Source organism: Zingiber officinale, chromosome 7A, assembly GCF_018446385.1.
Source record: "Zingiber officinale cultivar Zhangliang chromosome 7A, Zo_v1.1, whole genome shotgun sequence".
In the NCBI taxonomy this organism is placed as follows: domain Eukaryota; kingdom Viridiplantae; phylum Streptophyta; class Magnoliopsida; order Zingiberales; family Zingiberaceae; genus Zingiber; species Zingiber officinale.
Window position 1 is genome coordinate 67646296 of NC_055998.1, and position 14872 is coordinate 67661167.

Here is a 14872-nt window from a genome sequence, read left to right on the forward strand (position 1 = left end):
CGGCCCCCCTCGCTGAGTCACGGACTAATCAGCCTGTCCTCCCGAAACAGAAATCCCAGAGGCTACCTGTTGAGACTTCAGCGCATAGTCTCATCTTATGTGTCCGGGCAGTTTGCAATGATAACAAACTAACTGTCCCAAGGAGCACGCAGAGGTGATGTGATCTCGGGATCCACATCTGGTGCAAAAAGAGTCACTAGTGGACTGTTTCCAGTTCTGCTGAGCAGACCGGGAACGTCCTGATCGTCCTGACTTCTGGTGTCGGCCAGATGACCCAGAAGTACCTTGACCCGTCTGAGTGCGACTGCTCTGCTACTGTCCTGTAGTCTGTGTCTGCTGGATCTGTCCGGATGTCCGATCAGTCTGCTTCCTCTTCTTGTCTACTTTCACTCTCTGATGAGCAGACTCAATCATAAGTGTTCTATCCAGTGCCTCTGTGTATGATGAAATTCCAAGACCGACAATCTTCACCTGAAGATGTCCATCTAGTCCCTCGACAAACTGAAGCATACGAGATCTGTCATCGACAACCAGCTCAGGGCAGAATCTGGCCAACCGATTAAATTCGACATTATACTCCATCACTGAGCGGTTATTCTGTCGAAGACTCAGAAAATCCTACCGACAAGTCATCTGATATGCTCGGGGGAAATACTGACTCTCGAACGCCTCCCTAAATCTCGTCCAGGTAATATGTTGCTCGCCTATAATGGAGCACTGTGTGTCCCACTAGATCTCTGCCCCGTCTCGCAAGTGATAAGCAGCGAGCTCAGCCTTCTCCCACTCGGAGCAGGCCATGTAAAAGAATGTCCGCTCCATATTCTCTATCCAGGACTGAGTTATGCTCGGATCAGTCTCCCCACGGAACAATGTGAATCGGCTCTTCACCGACTCTGCTAAGGTTGGGATCCGTGCTCGTGCCACAACTATATCAGTAGGGATCACTGCAGAACTAGGTAGAACCACTGGAGCTGATCCTATGAGTGGAACTGAGGGATAGGCCGGAAGAGGTACCACTGGTGCTGCCGTATAAACTGGGGTGGGTACTGCTGGTGGAACTGCTGAGTAGGCATAAGTAGGGGCGACTGGAGGTACGGTAGGCGGTACCGGATAAGGAGCAACCGGTACTGCTGGTGCGGGTGCCGGGTATGTAGTAACCGGCACAGGTATCTGTGGTGCCAAGTACGTAGTAGCAAGCACGGCTAGAGGGGCTGCCGGGTATACTGCGGGTACTACTGATGGGGGAGGTGCTGAATATGCCGACGGTGGTACCACTGGTGGTACAGTCGAGGTAGGTACCTCTGAAGTCGGAACTTCGGGGTCTGATAAGCAGACATACCCACAATGTCCTGAGGAGTCTGCCCCTGACGGACAGGCTCAACCCTAGCAGACCTCTCTGAAGACTCTGTCTCAGGTGAATCTATCGGCCTCTTACGTAGACGACCACATCTCGGTACCGGAACACGTGTAGGTGTCATATCTGTAACAGAATGTTACCCAGATATCACTACAGGTATAAAAACTATAAAATTACCTAATTTACCTATTTGTCGTCTGGAGATGTCCTGTCGCTGCTTAATCCCCCAAATAGAACCAATAGAACCTCGTCAAAATACCTCAGAATTTCGAAACGAGAAAATCGACGGAATCCGTACAAATCCAAAAATATCGAGATAAGCTCGCAAGACTCGTAAAAACATACCGGTATCGCAAACGATGCTCTGATACCAAAAGAATTGTCACACCCCAGTTAGTCCCTGTCCGAAGAAATTTGAGCAGGATCTCCCCTGTACGGGTGACAATATGAATCCAGAATACATATATCTATACATCGTCCCACACGGCCAGAACAATACAATACAAATAAAAGACAAACCACGTAGTTTATATCAACATTCCACACAGTTCAACATATAATCAATCCATGCAGTTTAATAAGGAAGGACGATATAGAATCCTCGAAGATATATGTAAACATCCTACTCCACAATAATGAAGAAAACAAATCCACGAAGTAATGAGAAAATCCGCAGCGGAAAACAAAAGTAGCAAACCCGAATGTTCAGTGTCCACAATACAAACCCACATCATCAGTATATGCGTAGAAACAATAACAAAAATCTAAAATAAGAAATCCTCATAATGAAGGGGCTAGCGACTGGAATCTCTCCTGACGGCCTCAACCTGAAAAATAGTAACAACGGGGTGAGTTCAAAGAACTCAGCAGGTAACCCAATAGATATGTACGGCAACATATAACTACCAGCAACAATCCTACGGTACAGTATCCTAACAGTACAACATATAGTACTGTCTCCTAACAGTAAACAAGTATGCATAACTGAATAAACTGCAGTAACCAACAATAGGCATGTAATACAGTCTACTGCAAGAATAATAAGAAATGCAATACTGAAATAATCTGTACGCACCTGCGAGGCTTGGGCAAATGATTGTGGACATACACAGACAAAGATAGTCAGAGCAAATAAGCATGTATCGCAGTCACCCAAGTGCACCATCCAATATGCAACAATCACAATAAATGCAATCTGCGCATATGATGCAATATGACATGGTCACCCCTGACGCCAGTCAGCATCTCACACACAATGGTGAGACCGAGTGGGTATTTGGCTGTGACACCGTGCACCCTGCCGTCACTACCCTTGAAGAGTGACCCAAGTGCACCATCCAATATGCAACAATCACAATAAATGCAATCTGTGCATATGATGCAATATGACATGGTCACCCCTGACGCCAGTCAGCATCTCACACACAATGGTGAGACCGAGTGGGTAGGGCTATGACACCGTGCACTTTGCCGTCACTACCCCTGAAGAGTGACCGAGTGGACGGGATGCACCGGAGTACACCTATCCTCCAACTTCAACCATAGTGAGGGAGCGCAATGCTCTCATCTCCCAGTACACAATGACGGGGAGGGACCCTTGTCCTACTACTACGCTGCGTCACACTAACCCATGAGTGCACCAGCGGAGCCCTCGACAGAGCAACCTACCATACACACCTTGAGTGTTGTGCCACTACCCATTTAGTGATCACGTGTGTAGAGGTCCATGTAGCCGGTCGACAAGCTCAACAATAATAGAGTCGTCAATCGCCCAGCATGCAATCATGCGATATGTTGCATGCGGCTACAGTATGTCATACCTGAGCATATCCTCCATATGTGTAGGCGCCAAAAAGATAAACACATATATAACAAGGATAATAAACAACATGAATCCAACATCACATATCCAACATTTCTATCAACTTATCCAGTATAGAGGGAAGCACAATAATTACCTCTGTCTCTATGAACACAGATAAACATAGCCAGAAAGAAAAGCATGCCAGACTAATATATAGCAGCTAACAATAGAAGCATGCATCAGGTATCAACTAAACTAAACCAGGGAAGTACTAACTACCAACACTAGTAAGTATATATAAATTGCACATATCATAAGACACTATCAAGAGATAAGTCAAAGGGTACCCGCCTCAAATAGAATGTACAACCAAGCGATCCAAGGTCGAGACGCCCGTCTCGAATCAGAGTCCTGTGTCAACAAACAAGATATATATTTTATTTAGCTACATCCAAATGAATAGCTAAATAAAATCCCTAAAACTAAATTAGGGCAAAACCCTAACCACCACAATGCCAACTTACCCAACTAAATCTAATGGTTGATTAGGGTTAGTTACCTAATCCCTAATCACCAATTAGATTAGAACCCTAAACTTAGATTAGATCCATCAGTTGGCTAGCGCTAATTGCCTTAACCCTAATCATTCCATTTGGTTAGTCTAAGCAATTAACTCTAATCACAATTTAACAACAATTACAACCACCAATCAAACCTACGCATGATCATTCATCTAAAATAATCAAATTACACAATAATCTACTACACTATACCTCACTGTTGGAACCAAGAAATCTTCCACAGAACAGGGCCTTACTGCTGGATCACTCGGATCAAGAAGGAAGAATCAACAATAGGCAACAGGAACAATCCATAGAATAGAACAAGCAGAACAAACCTCTGATTCTCCAATCCCGTGACCTAGATCAGTAGTAAAGAAGAGGATCAAGATCCGATCAGGGGAAAACAATAAGGATCTGATCCAACATCTTTTCCTAGACCAGAACAACAAGGATCAACACGAACAGCTCCTAATCAATCGAAGTCTGGTAACACCTTACCTTAAGGATCATTGCTAGGGCACGGCTTGTCGTCGCGACGATTGATCGGAGCCGACAGAAGGGATTTAGGGTACGGCTGCACAAGGAACAGGGCTCAGTGAAACTAGTCCCTATCTCGAACCTCCGGTAGAAGACCGTCGCCGGCGATAAGATTGATCTCTCTCGATCAGTGGCGTCGGCAGGTAGGCGTGAGAAGACGAGATCCTGCCACTTACCGAAGTCGGCGGGATGGAAGAACCCAGCTAGCTTCTATCCTCCAAGCTCCGAGACCCGATCTGCGCCGGCGATGCCGAGAAGACGAGAGACGAGTCGTCGATCGCCAGGAATAGGGACGCACGAAGAATAGAGGAGAGAAGTCGGAGAAGAGAGGTCGGGATAGTGATGGTTTGGGGGAAGAGAGGTTCGGGTTCGGGATTAAAAGGATCGGCATTTGGGGAAGAAAAGGAAAAGAAAGGAATTTATAAATAAAACAATTCCTCACTTAAATGGGTATCCCAAACAGGCCTTATCCGCACTCGTTAATTCGTCCCCCCAAAATTCGTCGTACAAGCTCTGAAAAATTCCTAGAAAAATTCTAAAATTTTCAAAAATATCCTATAAGGCTATTTGTCAAATAACCCTATTATTTAAATTTTTTGATATCTCACAATTATATCGATTCCGATCGACTCTGAAAATTTAACAACTAAACCATGAAAAACTTGCTTGGTGGTTTCACCTATTCGAAGCGAGCCCGCTCTGATATCAATTGTCGGATCATTGTGCTAGAGGGGGGTGAATAACACTCATGGCTTTCACGTTCATTTAAAAATAATCAGAGAGAGTAAAGGCAGTGGAAATAAAGATGCAACAAATAATCGTAACACCAAGATTTACCTGGTTAAGAGCCTATGGTGACTCCTACTCTATTGTCCACACATAAGTGTGCTTTCGTTGGGCAATCACTAATTAATCGTAAAGAGTACATGTACAATTTTAAATGATTACAAGTAATTAGAAAAATAATGAATACCAAGGATTTGGAAATTTAAATCTTCAGCGCGGTGGTCGTCGGGGCAACTTTTGAGCATCGAGGAAGCATTTTCACAGCAGCACGAAGAAGCGAATGTTGCTTGGAATGTTGTATTTCATGTGCTTGTCGGATGCTATTTTTATAGGTTGTTCTGGGCGCTTGGATCCCTTCCGAGCACCTGGACCATGATGTAGGCTTGTCTAATCAGCGTGCTCCAGCTTGGCGACGAGATAAAGTTTGGCTTTTCGAGCGCTCGGACCAGCTCCGAGCGCTCTAACTACGAAGGCACCTGCCCAAGTGCCTCGCCCGGGAGGAAGCTTCCCGGTCGCCCGGACCAGCTCCGGGCACCTGGACCCCCTTATCTTGCTACTTCATTTTCTTGCAAAATAAGGTTAGTCCAGATAATAATATATAATGAAATATAAGTTTTGACAATTTTTGGACTGTCCGGTCTTGACTTGGAGTTCACTGAACCTCTAGGTCGGACCAACACCTACAGTTTCCTCTTCGGGGAATGCATCCTCACTAACTCGTCTTAGGAGAGATTACCTTTTGTCAGATCAGTCCTTCAGACCATCTGGACTTCTGCTCAGCCTCCGAGGGTTCAGGTCTTTTCTGCTGGATGTCTGATCCCCGACCCGTCCAGTCTTTCGTCTAGTGTCTGCAACCCCCAGGACTTCCACCTAGAATCTATGATCTTACGATTTTGTCTGACGTCTTCGTCCTGCTAAGACTTCACCTAGTCCTCCGGACTAGGATTTCGTTGCCTAATCGCAGTTAGGACTTTCCACCTGCTTAATCGCAGCTAGGACTTTCCTTTACCTAAGATCACTTAGGACTTTCCTGCACACTTAGTGTTGGAACCTCAAGTTTGTTTTGATGTGATCAAACAAGTTAAGTTAGGTCCTGTTGGTTTTGAATCCTATGTCTGAGTGTGCAGGAACATAAGAGCACAAGAAGTCGAGCAAAAGACACAACTAGTGAGAAGGACGGCACAGGAGAGAGTCGATAAGCTTGGTGTGTCTGAGGGATGAGGTGTTGCGGAAGAGTACACCGGCGGATAAGAAGGCACCGTGCGATGTTTCCGAGGGATGATAAGCTGAGGCGGAAGATTGCTCAAGGAGCAAAAGCCATAGCTAGTGAGAAGGTCGACACAGGAGAGAGCCAACGGGCTCAGTGTATCCGAGAGATGAAGCTGCGGAAGAGTACATTGGTGGACGAGAAGGAAGCATGCGACATCACCCAAGCAAGCGGAGCCAGAGTGGAAAACCAGGACCGAGGCAAGCAGCACTGGAGCAGAGAGCCCAGACCAGAAAATGTCAACGTTGTTGACTTTAAGGGCCCGGGCGCTCGAAATCAGTCCGGCCACCCGGACCAGTCCGAGCGCCCAGAACCCTTCTGGACGCTCGGAATGCGATATTGACTAGATCACGGTCAAACATGATCGTTGCAAAGGGGATAAAATTTTATCCCCTTCTGATCGCCTGGAACCCTTCCAGGCGCCCCGACCAAAGCTATAAATATAGCCTTGGTTCAAGAAGCTAAATAGAACAAGAAAGATCCAATACAAAACTTGTGCTTGAGTTTGTAAGAATTTAGCTTCCTCATTTGTGAGCTTTGAATATTGTAAGAGGCTTCTCCACCCAGAGGAGATTTTTAGTACGCTTTTCATCTGTCTTGGATCCTCCTCGGTTGCAACCAAGTAAAAATTTTGGAGTCTCTTTCTTTTCTCTTCATTTAATTATTTTTTGCAAGTGTTCGTTATTTAAGTTATTTGTCCAAGAAAGGTTTTGTTTGCTTTTGTGCAGGGGCTATTCAACCCATTGTAGCCGGCCAACTGATCCCAACAAGTGGTATCAGAGCTAGAACGCTTTAGGAGGATAAACCGGCGATCGAAGCAAAGACGATGGCCGGAGCTAATATCTACCCACCAACATTTGAGGGGGAGTTCGCGTTTTGGAAGCGTTGAATGGAGGTTTATTTTAAAACCAATTTTAATATTATCTAACAATTAAGTATGGTTTTGAAATGCCCAAAAGCAAAGAAGGTGAAGAACTTGAGGAGCATCAATGGACTGGGGAACAACGTAATGATGTTATAGCAAATGGTAAGGCTAAGTCCCGCCTTCTGAGCATTATACCTGCCCAGGACCTTGACAGAGTTGGAGAATACAAAAGTGCAAAAGAACTTTTGGAAAAGTTCTTAAAGCTCTACAAAGAACCAATTGAAGATGAATTCAACTCCTCGATAGATACCAAGTCATCGTCAGAAGAATCCGAGACAGAAGAAATTGCCTAGACGACCCTTATAGCCGAATTCTTTCCTGAGGACACAGAAAGCTCATCTCAGATGAGCATCGATGAAGGGGGAGAATCTTCGGAGGACAATAGCTATACAGGGGGAGCATCAGAAGTTGACAAGGTAAGTCATATAACACCCCACCCTCCTCACTACTGGTCTGTGAGGGAGTGGAGCGCTACTGGACTACTAATTTTTCTTAACTAGGGTTGTTCACATGTAAAGATCAATATATAAACTCTCTAAACATGCAATTAACTGTCAGCAGAAGACTAAATGACTCATCTATACATACTACTCAGACTTATGTTCACAACTAAATCTATACATCAATTTAATCATGCTGGAATATATGTATTAATCTGAACATGCATGCACCCATTATACAACTCAGATAATAGGTCTAATGTGCATAACAATTTAAATGAAAGAATTCTAAATACATGGCAATCTTAATAAAATCTTATGCTAAATCCCAAGGCTTCTATAGTCCAGCCATCACACATCCATTTGCACCTCCTTGTCGTCTTCCTTTGCTATAGATTTTCCTTTCTTTTATCTGCAGTAAGAGGAAAATGCAACTATAAGCAAAATTACTTAGTAAGCGCTATCTAACTCACAAAAACTCGAATATGCATGTGTCTGGAAGAAATTTAGAAACTGAATGCTCAAAATAAGATACTACTCATGCTCATCTATCAGCAAAAGAAACATAGCATACTGGAATACTAAACATGTAAGCAAATCTAAACAACATGTCAGCATACAAGGAAACTAAACTTGCTGTATTTTAAACTCATGTGAAGCTTATTTTTACTTTTAAAAACATATACTTTAATACTTCAAAATAATAATCAACTTCTCTTAGGCCCAGGCATAGTACCATCTTATGCGCGTTCCCTAATAGGTTGGGGTAGCGAGCTACCAATCCTAAAAGAGCAGACCTTGGTCTACCAGGGCCAAGACCTTGGAATTGGACACTTGGATTTGTTTAACGACAACCTTGGAAGTCGGGTACTAGCCTCTTCAAAGTAAAATATCTTTTTATCTTAATTATTTCTTCTTTAAATGCCTTGGCATTTTAACAAGCACCTTGTGTGCCAAAATCCCTAAAGTCTTGACTTTGGGATCTACTTAAGGCCTTGGCCTTTTTCTTTCTTTCTTTATCTCGCTTATACTTGTTAATACCTCTATTAAAAAGATGTCTCATACAAAACTGCACTAAAATTCTTATTAACTCTGCACTGAAATGCTTAACAGAATTGCATGGAAATACTTAATAAAACTGTACTGAAATGCTCAATAAAACTGCATACTATGCTAATCAAAATTCTGCATACTTTGCTAATAAAATTCTGCATACTGTGCTAAATAAAATTCTGCATATTAAGCTAACAAAAATTTGCATGCAAAACAAAACTGCACTATGAGATTAACGAAACTGCACTTGAATGTTAACTAAATTCTGCACTTGAAATGTTAACTAAAATCTGCACTTGAAACTCTAAAGAAAACTGCACTATAAGCTCTCAAAATCTGCACTATATGCTTACGAAATCTGCACTATAAACTTACAAAATCTGCACTATATGCTTACGAAATCTGCACTATAAACTTACAAAATCTCCACTATGTTAAATTACATGCTTTAAGAACTAAAACTAAAACTATTTGTTCATATCCAAATCTAACAAATTCTGAATTAAGTTTCATGGAAGCAAGTATCAAAAGAACAAGCCGAAACCTCTACAATTCCTCCTATTCAGCACTACTACAAGGCAACCAAAATGAAACAAATTGCTTCATATAGCCATCCATGACAGTGATCATAACCGAAACTTACATGCTCAACAACCAATCTATACTATCTCATGTTCATTGCCTAATAGCCAAGAATGACCGGATTGCACAACAAACCCCAAGGAAACTGCTTGTGCCCTTTTCATTGCTCCAACCAAACTTCATGTTAAACAATCAAAAATCTGCAAATCTAATTAAGCTACTAGAGATCAAATTGGATCTTCCAATGCTAAACCATCAAAACTGTAATGCTAAACAATTCAAAATTCGTAATGCTAAACAAATCAAAATCTGTAATACTGAACAATCATTCCTCATACACTGTGCCACAGCAATCCATTGAACACCTCGGAACTAAAATTATTCATGCCCTTTCCTTAGCACAAACCAAACTTGCAAGGCTCCAAATGAGCCGACTGTGTCCATTGAGGTAACCACAATTAACAAAAATCCAATTATGAGATGCTAATTATAAGAACTGAGAAGTCTAACCTACATGCCAAATCCATTAAAACCCCTTCTCATCTTCTTTATAAAACTCACGGCAACAAAACCTCAATCAACAAATCTTTACAGCATAATCCGAAATATGTAGAAATCCAAACCATATGCCTAACTAAACAATTCATTTCTTTCTTTGAGATTCTCGGCAGCAGACATCAAGAGCACTGCCCTTACAACATGCTACAAAATCAACTTTAAACTTGCTAGAATTTAGAACCTTAAATCTTGCTACAACAGAGATAAAAAGAAAGAGAGCAAAGAACACATGCTACTCATAAACCTCTAGCTATCCCAATACTGTATAGTATAATCCAAAAGCAAAGAAAAACAAATTTTCTAGCATTCTCAATTCTGTTCAGCATTCCGAAGCAAGAAAACAAAACCCGAAACCTCAATCCACGGCAGAAAACTTCAAAGCTCTGTTCCTTACAACATACTTCGGAAAAACAAGAAACTAACAAGAAGAACAACTCCATAGCTACTCTTACCGCAGGTGAGGAGCAACTTACATTGGTTTCTTGGACTCACAACCGAGAAGAGGAGCTGCTAGGGCTTCGGACAGCTCAAGATTCCGGCTCTCCCTCGTGCCCATGAGCTTCCCTCAACGAAGAGGTCGTGATGGTGGAGAGAACCCCTCGAAGAACACCTTAAGCCGACACCGGAGAAAACCCTAATCTCAGCTTCAGTTTCGCTCGGGCAGGAACACCGCGTGAGAGAGAAGAGAGGAGAAAGAATTAGGTTTTCTGGAAAAAAATCTATCCCTAAGTTCCCCCTTTATAATTCCCATATTCTGTTAACTTCTTAAATAAATTTCTCTATCTTTTCTAAACAGAACCACCTGTTGGGACGCCTGGCTAGTTGCAACCGCTTAAGGCTTGGAACTGTCGGAGGTTGCGGGTTCGAATCCTCAGCCGAACCTTTTTAACCCAATTATTTTCTGTTTAACTACTACTACTTAAATATAATTCTGACCTCTATTTGATTAGCAACGCCCGCTTGGGTACTTGATCAGCTGAGACAACTTAAGGCTTTGCTTAACCGAAGGTCTCCGGTTCGAACCTCAGCTTAATTTCTTTATTTTTTGCAACTTGTTTCTTTTGGGTAAAAATACCAAATGAACTCCAAAAATTATATAAAAATACTCTAAAAATCTCTAGAATTTTTCTAAAGCATTTCTAAATATTTTTAATTACTATTGGGACTCGAAATGAGGAAATTTGGGTCGTTACAAGTCAGGTACGGTCTCTACCTCCTAACCAAACGTTTAAACTTATAAAAATTTTGTCGAAAGATGCCTATAAATTAGAAATTGAAAATAAAAAATTATTGATAAAGAATAATGAGTTAAAAAGGAACTCTAGCAATATCTTGTCGATTAGAAGATTTCGACAAACTAAAAATAAAAATGAAATGTTAAAGGAACAAATACAAACTTTAAAAATTTTTGTATGTTCAAAATTCTCTGCTTTGGACTTTAAAAATTATAATAGACTAAATTGAAAATTTAAATATCATAATGCACAGATTAAAAATTTGTCAAGAAAGCATGCACCAAAAAAATTTCTGGATTAAAAATTTCTTGTTATTAAATTTTCTTTCTTGCGATTGAATATTTTTTTGTTTTAACTTGTGTTCAAAATAAATTGGATTCAATTTTATTAAGGAAAAATCTCATTTTTCTTGAATTCTTTTAAGAGTTATCCCTACCAATTTTTCCTCTAAGAAATTTTTTTTTCTAAAATTAATGCTAAGTGGACTTACTGATAAAACAGTTAACTACATTAAATATTTTTTAAAAAAAATCTATTAGATTTCTTTTTGGATAAATATATTTGCCTTATATAATTACTTTATTACTTTAAATGTTTATCTAAAAGCATTCTTTTATATAAATCTTGAAAATGTATTTTTCTTCTGTCAAAATGCATATTTTTCAGAAAAATATTTTCAAGGTTTCCAAAATTATCTTAAGGCTTCCAATTTCATTTTTTTTAATTATTCACTTAGACTTGAATTTAAGATTCACAAAATTTTCAAGTAATTTTAACTTGATAAATTCAACGTTTCTTTTACAAACTAAGAAATTTCATACTTTTTGAAAAAGCAACCCTTAGATCTTTTTTGGTACCCCATTTTTTATGTGATCAAAGGGGGAGAAGGGAATGTTAAGTCTAGGGGGAGGTAGCTTAATATTAAATTTCTTACTTTTTGCACTTTATTGAAAAATTTATTTATTTTTCTTTATGTATGTTTACCCTAGCTTAACTTGAGTTGCTCATATCAAAAAGGAGGAGATTGTTAGAACCCCAAGGTTGTTTTGATGTGATCAAACAAGTTAAGTTAGGTCATGTTGATTTTGAACCCTGTGTATAAGTGTGCAGGAACTTAGGAGCACAAAAAGTCGAGCAAAAGACGCAATTAGTGAGAAGGACGACACGGGAAGAGAGCCGACAGACTCGGTGCATCTGAGGGATGAGGCGTTGCAGAAGAGTACACTGGCAGACGAGAAGAGACCTGTGATGTTTCCGTGGGACAAGAAGCTGAGGCGGAAGATTACTCGGGAAGCAAAAGATGTAGCTAGCGAGAAGGTCGACACGGGAGAGAGTCGACAGGCTCGGTGCGCTCGAGGGATGAAGCTGTGGAAGAGAAGGAAGCATGCGACAATTCCAAGGTACGAGAAGCCTGAGCGGAAGCTTGCTTGAGGAGAAGGCTGGAAATTGGGTTCGAGTGAGCCCTATTCTGGATGGCCGAAATCACCCAAGCAAGTGGAGATGGAGTGGAAGACCGGGACCGAGGCGAGCAACACCGGAGCAGAGAGCCCAAACCAAAAAAAGTCAACATTGTTGACTTTAAGGGTCCGAGTGCCCGGAATACGATATTGGCCATATCACGTTTGACCATGATTCGTTGCGAAGGAGATAAAGTTTTATGCCCTTCCAGGTGCCCCGACCAAAGCTATAAATATAGCCTTGGTCCAAGATGATAAATAGAACAAGAAAGATCCACTATAACACTTGTGCTTGAGTTTGTAAGAATTTAGCTTCATCATTTGTGAGCTTTGAATGCTGTAAGAGCCTTCTCCGCCCAAAGGAGATTTTTAGTGCGTTTTTCATCTATCTTGGATTAATAGCCTCCCCGGTTGTAACCAAGTAAAAATTTCAGAGTCTCTTTCTTTTATGTTCATTTAATTATTTTTTGCAAGTGTTCGTTATTTAAGTTATTTGTCCGAGAAAGATTTTGTTTGCTTTTATGCAGGGGCTATTCAACTCCCCTTCTAGTTGGTCAACCGGTCCCAACACTTAGTTTAACTTGTTAGATCACAAGACAGCTTAACTTTGAATCCTTTGCCATAATCAAAACTTAGGTTTGATCCTCTAGTGTTTTCTGCACCAACACTTCACATATGATCCACCATGAGGTCGTTTAGTGGATGCCAAATTTGTCTTACGAAGAAATGCTGGTTTAAATCCTCGACAAACAAGTCTGGAAGTTAAGGAACAAATAAATCAGAATGGTGAAGGTCCTATGGAAAAATCAGCGAATGGAAGAAGATTCCTGGGAGACTGAACTTGACATGTGCAACTGCTACCCTAAATTATTTGGTGAGTTGGATTTTGAGGAAGAAATTCATTTAAGTAGGGGAGAGTTGTAAGGTCTCTCTAGTGTTGAATGTTTAAATTGAGAATTTAAATTTTTTTTATCAGTTCAATGTTTTCTAGGACAAGGGTAATACAGTGATGAAGGGAAATGGGACTAGGCCATAGAGAAGGCTAAAATATAAATAATATCCGTGCATTAAGAAATTATTTGGTACAATATTTGGAGAAATTTTAGGAAGTTTTTGGGGATAAACTCATTAGGCTTCGAGGGAACCTGTTTTAAATATAGGAGTTAATAGATTCAATTAACCTAAGATGGGGATTAATTAAACTAAGTATATAAGTCTAAACTAAGTCCTATTCATTCCCTCATTTCTTCTCCTCTCGATTCTTTTTTGTTCCCCTCTCATTTTTGCTGCCTCAACTTGAGATCTTTGCCATGCCCTAAGTCGGTCAACAGTCACCGCCACACCGACAAACTTCTCGGTGAGAACCGCCATTGGTTGTAGATTTTCACAACCACTTTTCATAGCCGGAATGTTATCTTGTGGGCTAGAGTTCTAGTCAGTGGCAAGAGGAAGGGAAGTATAACCCCTACTGTAGGTATTGGTTTCCAGGAGATGGTTTGGGAGTTGGGGTGCAAGATGATTTCGATGATGTTTTTGTTACTTCAGGAAGTTTTTCTTTTCTGATTTTCTACTCCGAATTTGGAATTTTTACATATAACGATTCGATTCTTGTATGTTTTCCATGATCGATTTTGATGTTGTGGAACATATTTGGATGGTTGAGAGTGTCTTCTATGCCATCTTGTTCATTCTTACGAATGCCGTGTTTTTAGCATAGATTGGTGCAGTGGAATTTGAGTATTGATGTGCTCCTATTTTCCTTCCATAGCTTCGGATTTCTTGGGACAGATTTCCTAGAAGTATTTGAGTTGAATCCTAAGTTGTGTTTGTTAGGATATGCTAGATGAATTTCTGGAAAGATTTGGTAGATTGTAAATCTGTTTTCATTGTAAATCTCGTTTCTTCAATATGGCCGTGAAATTTGGATAGATTTGACGGTGGTGAAGCTATTCCGATGTTGTTCTTAACTCGATGTGATGGCTTTGGAGTCTTGGACAGAATTAGGAATTTTCGGTTCATTTTCAATGGTGTGTTCACTACTTCATTTTAGCTTAATAAAAGTGATTCCGATGTTGTTCTTAACTCGATGTGATGGCTTTGGAGTCTCGCATAGAATTGGGGATTTTTAGTTCATTTCAATGGTGTGTTCACTACTTCATTTTGTCTTAATAACTTTGGGATAGAATTGGGAGTTTTGATTCAAATCTAAGGTTGTTTTTGTTACTTCATGCTAGATGAATATATGGGAAACTGAAATGGTGGGGTTGTGATTCGAATTTGCCAATGGGGCTTGCTATCTCTCGATTCG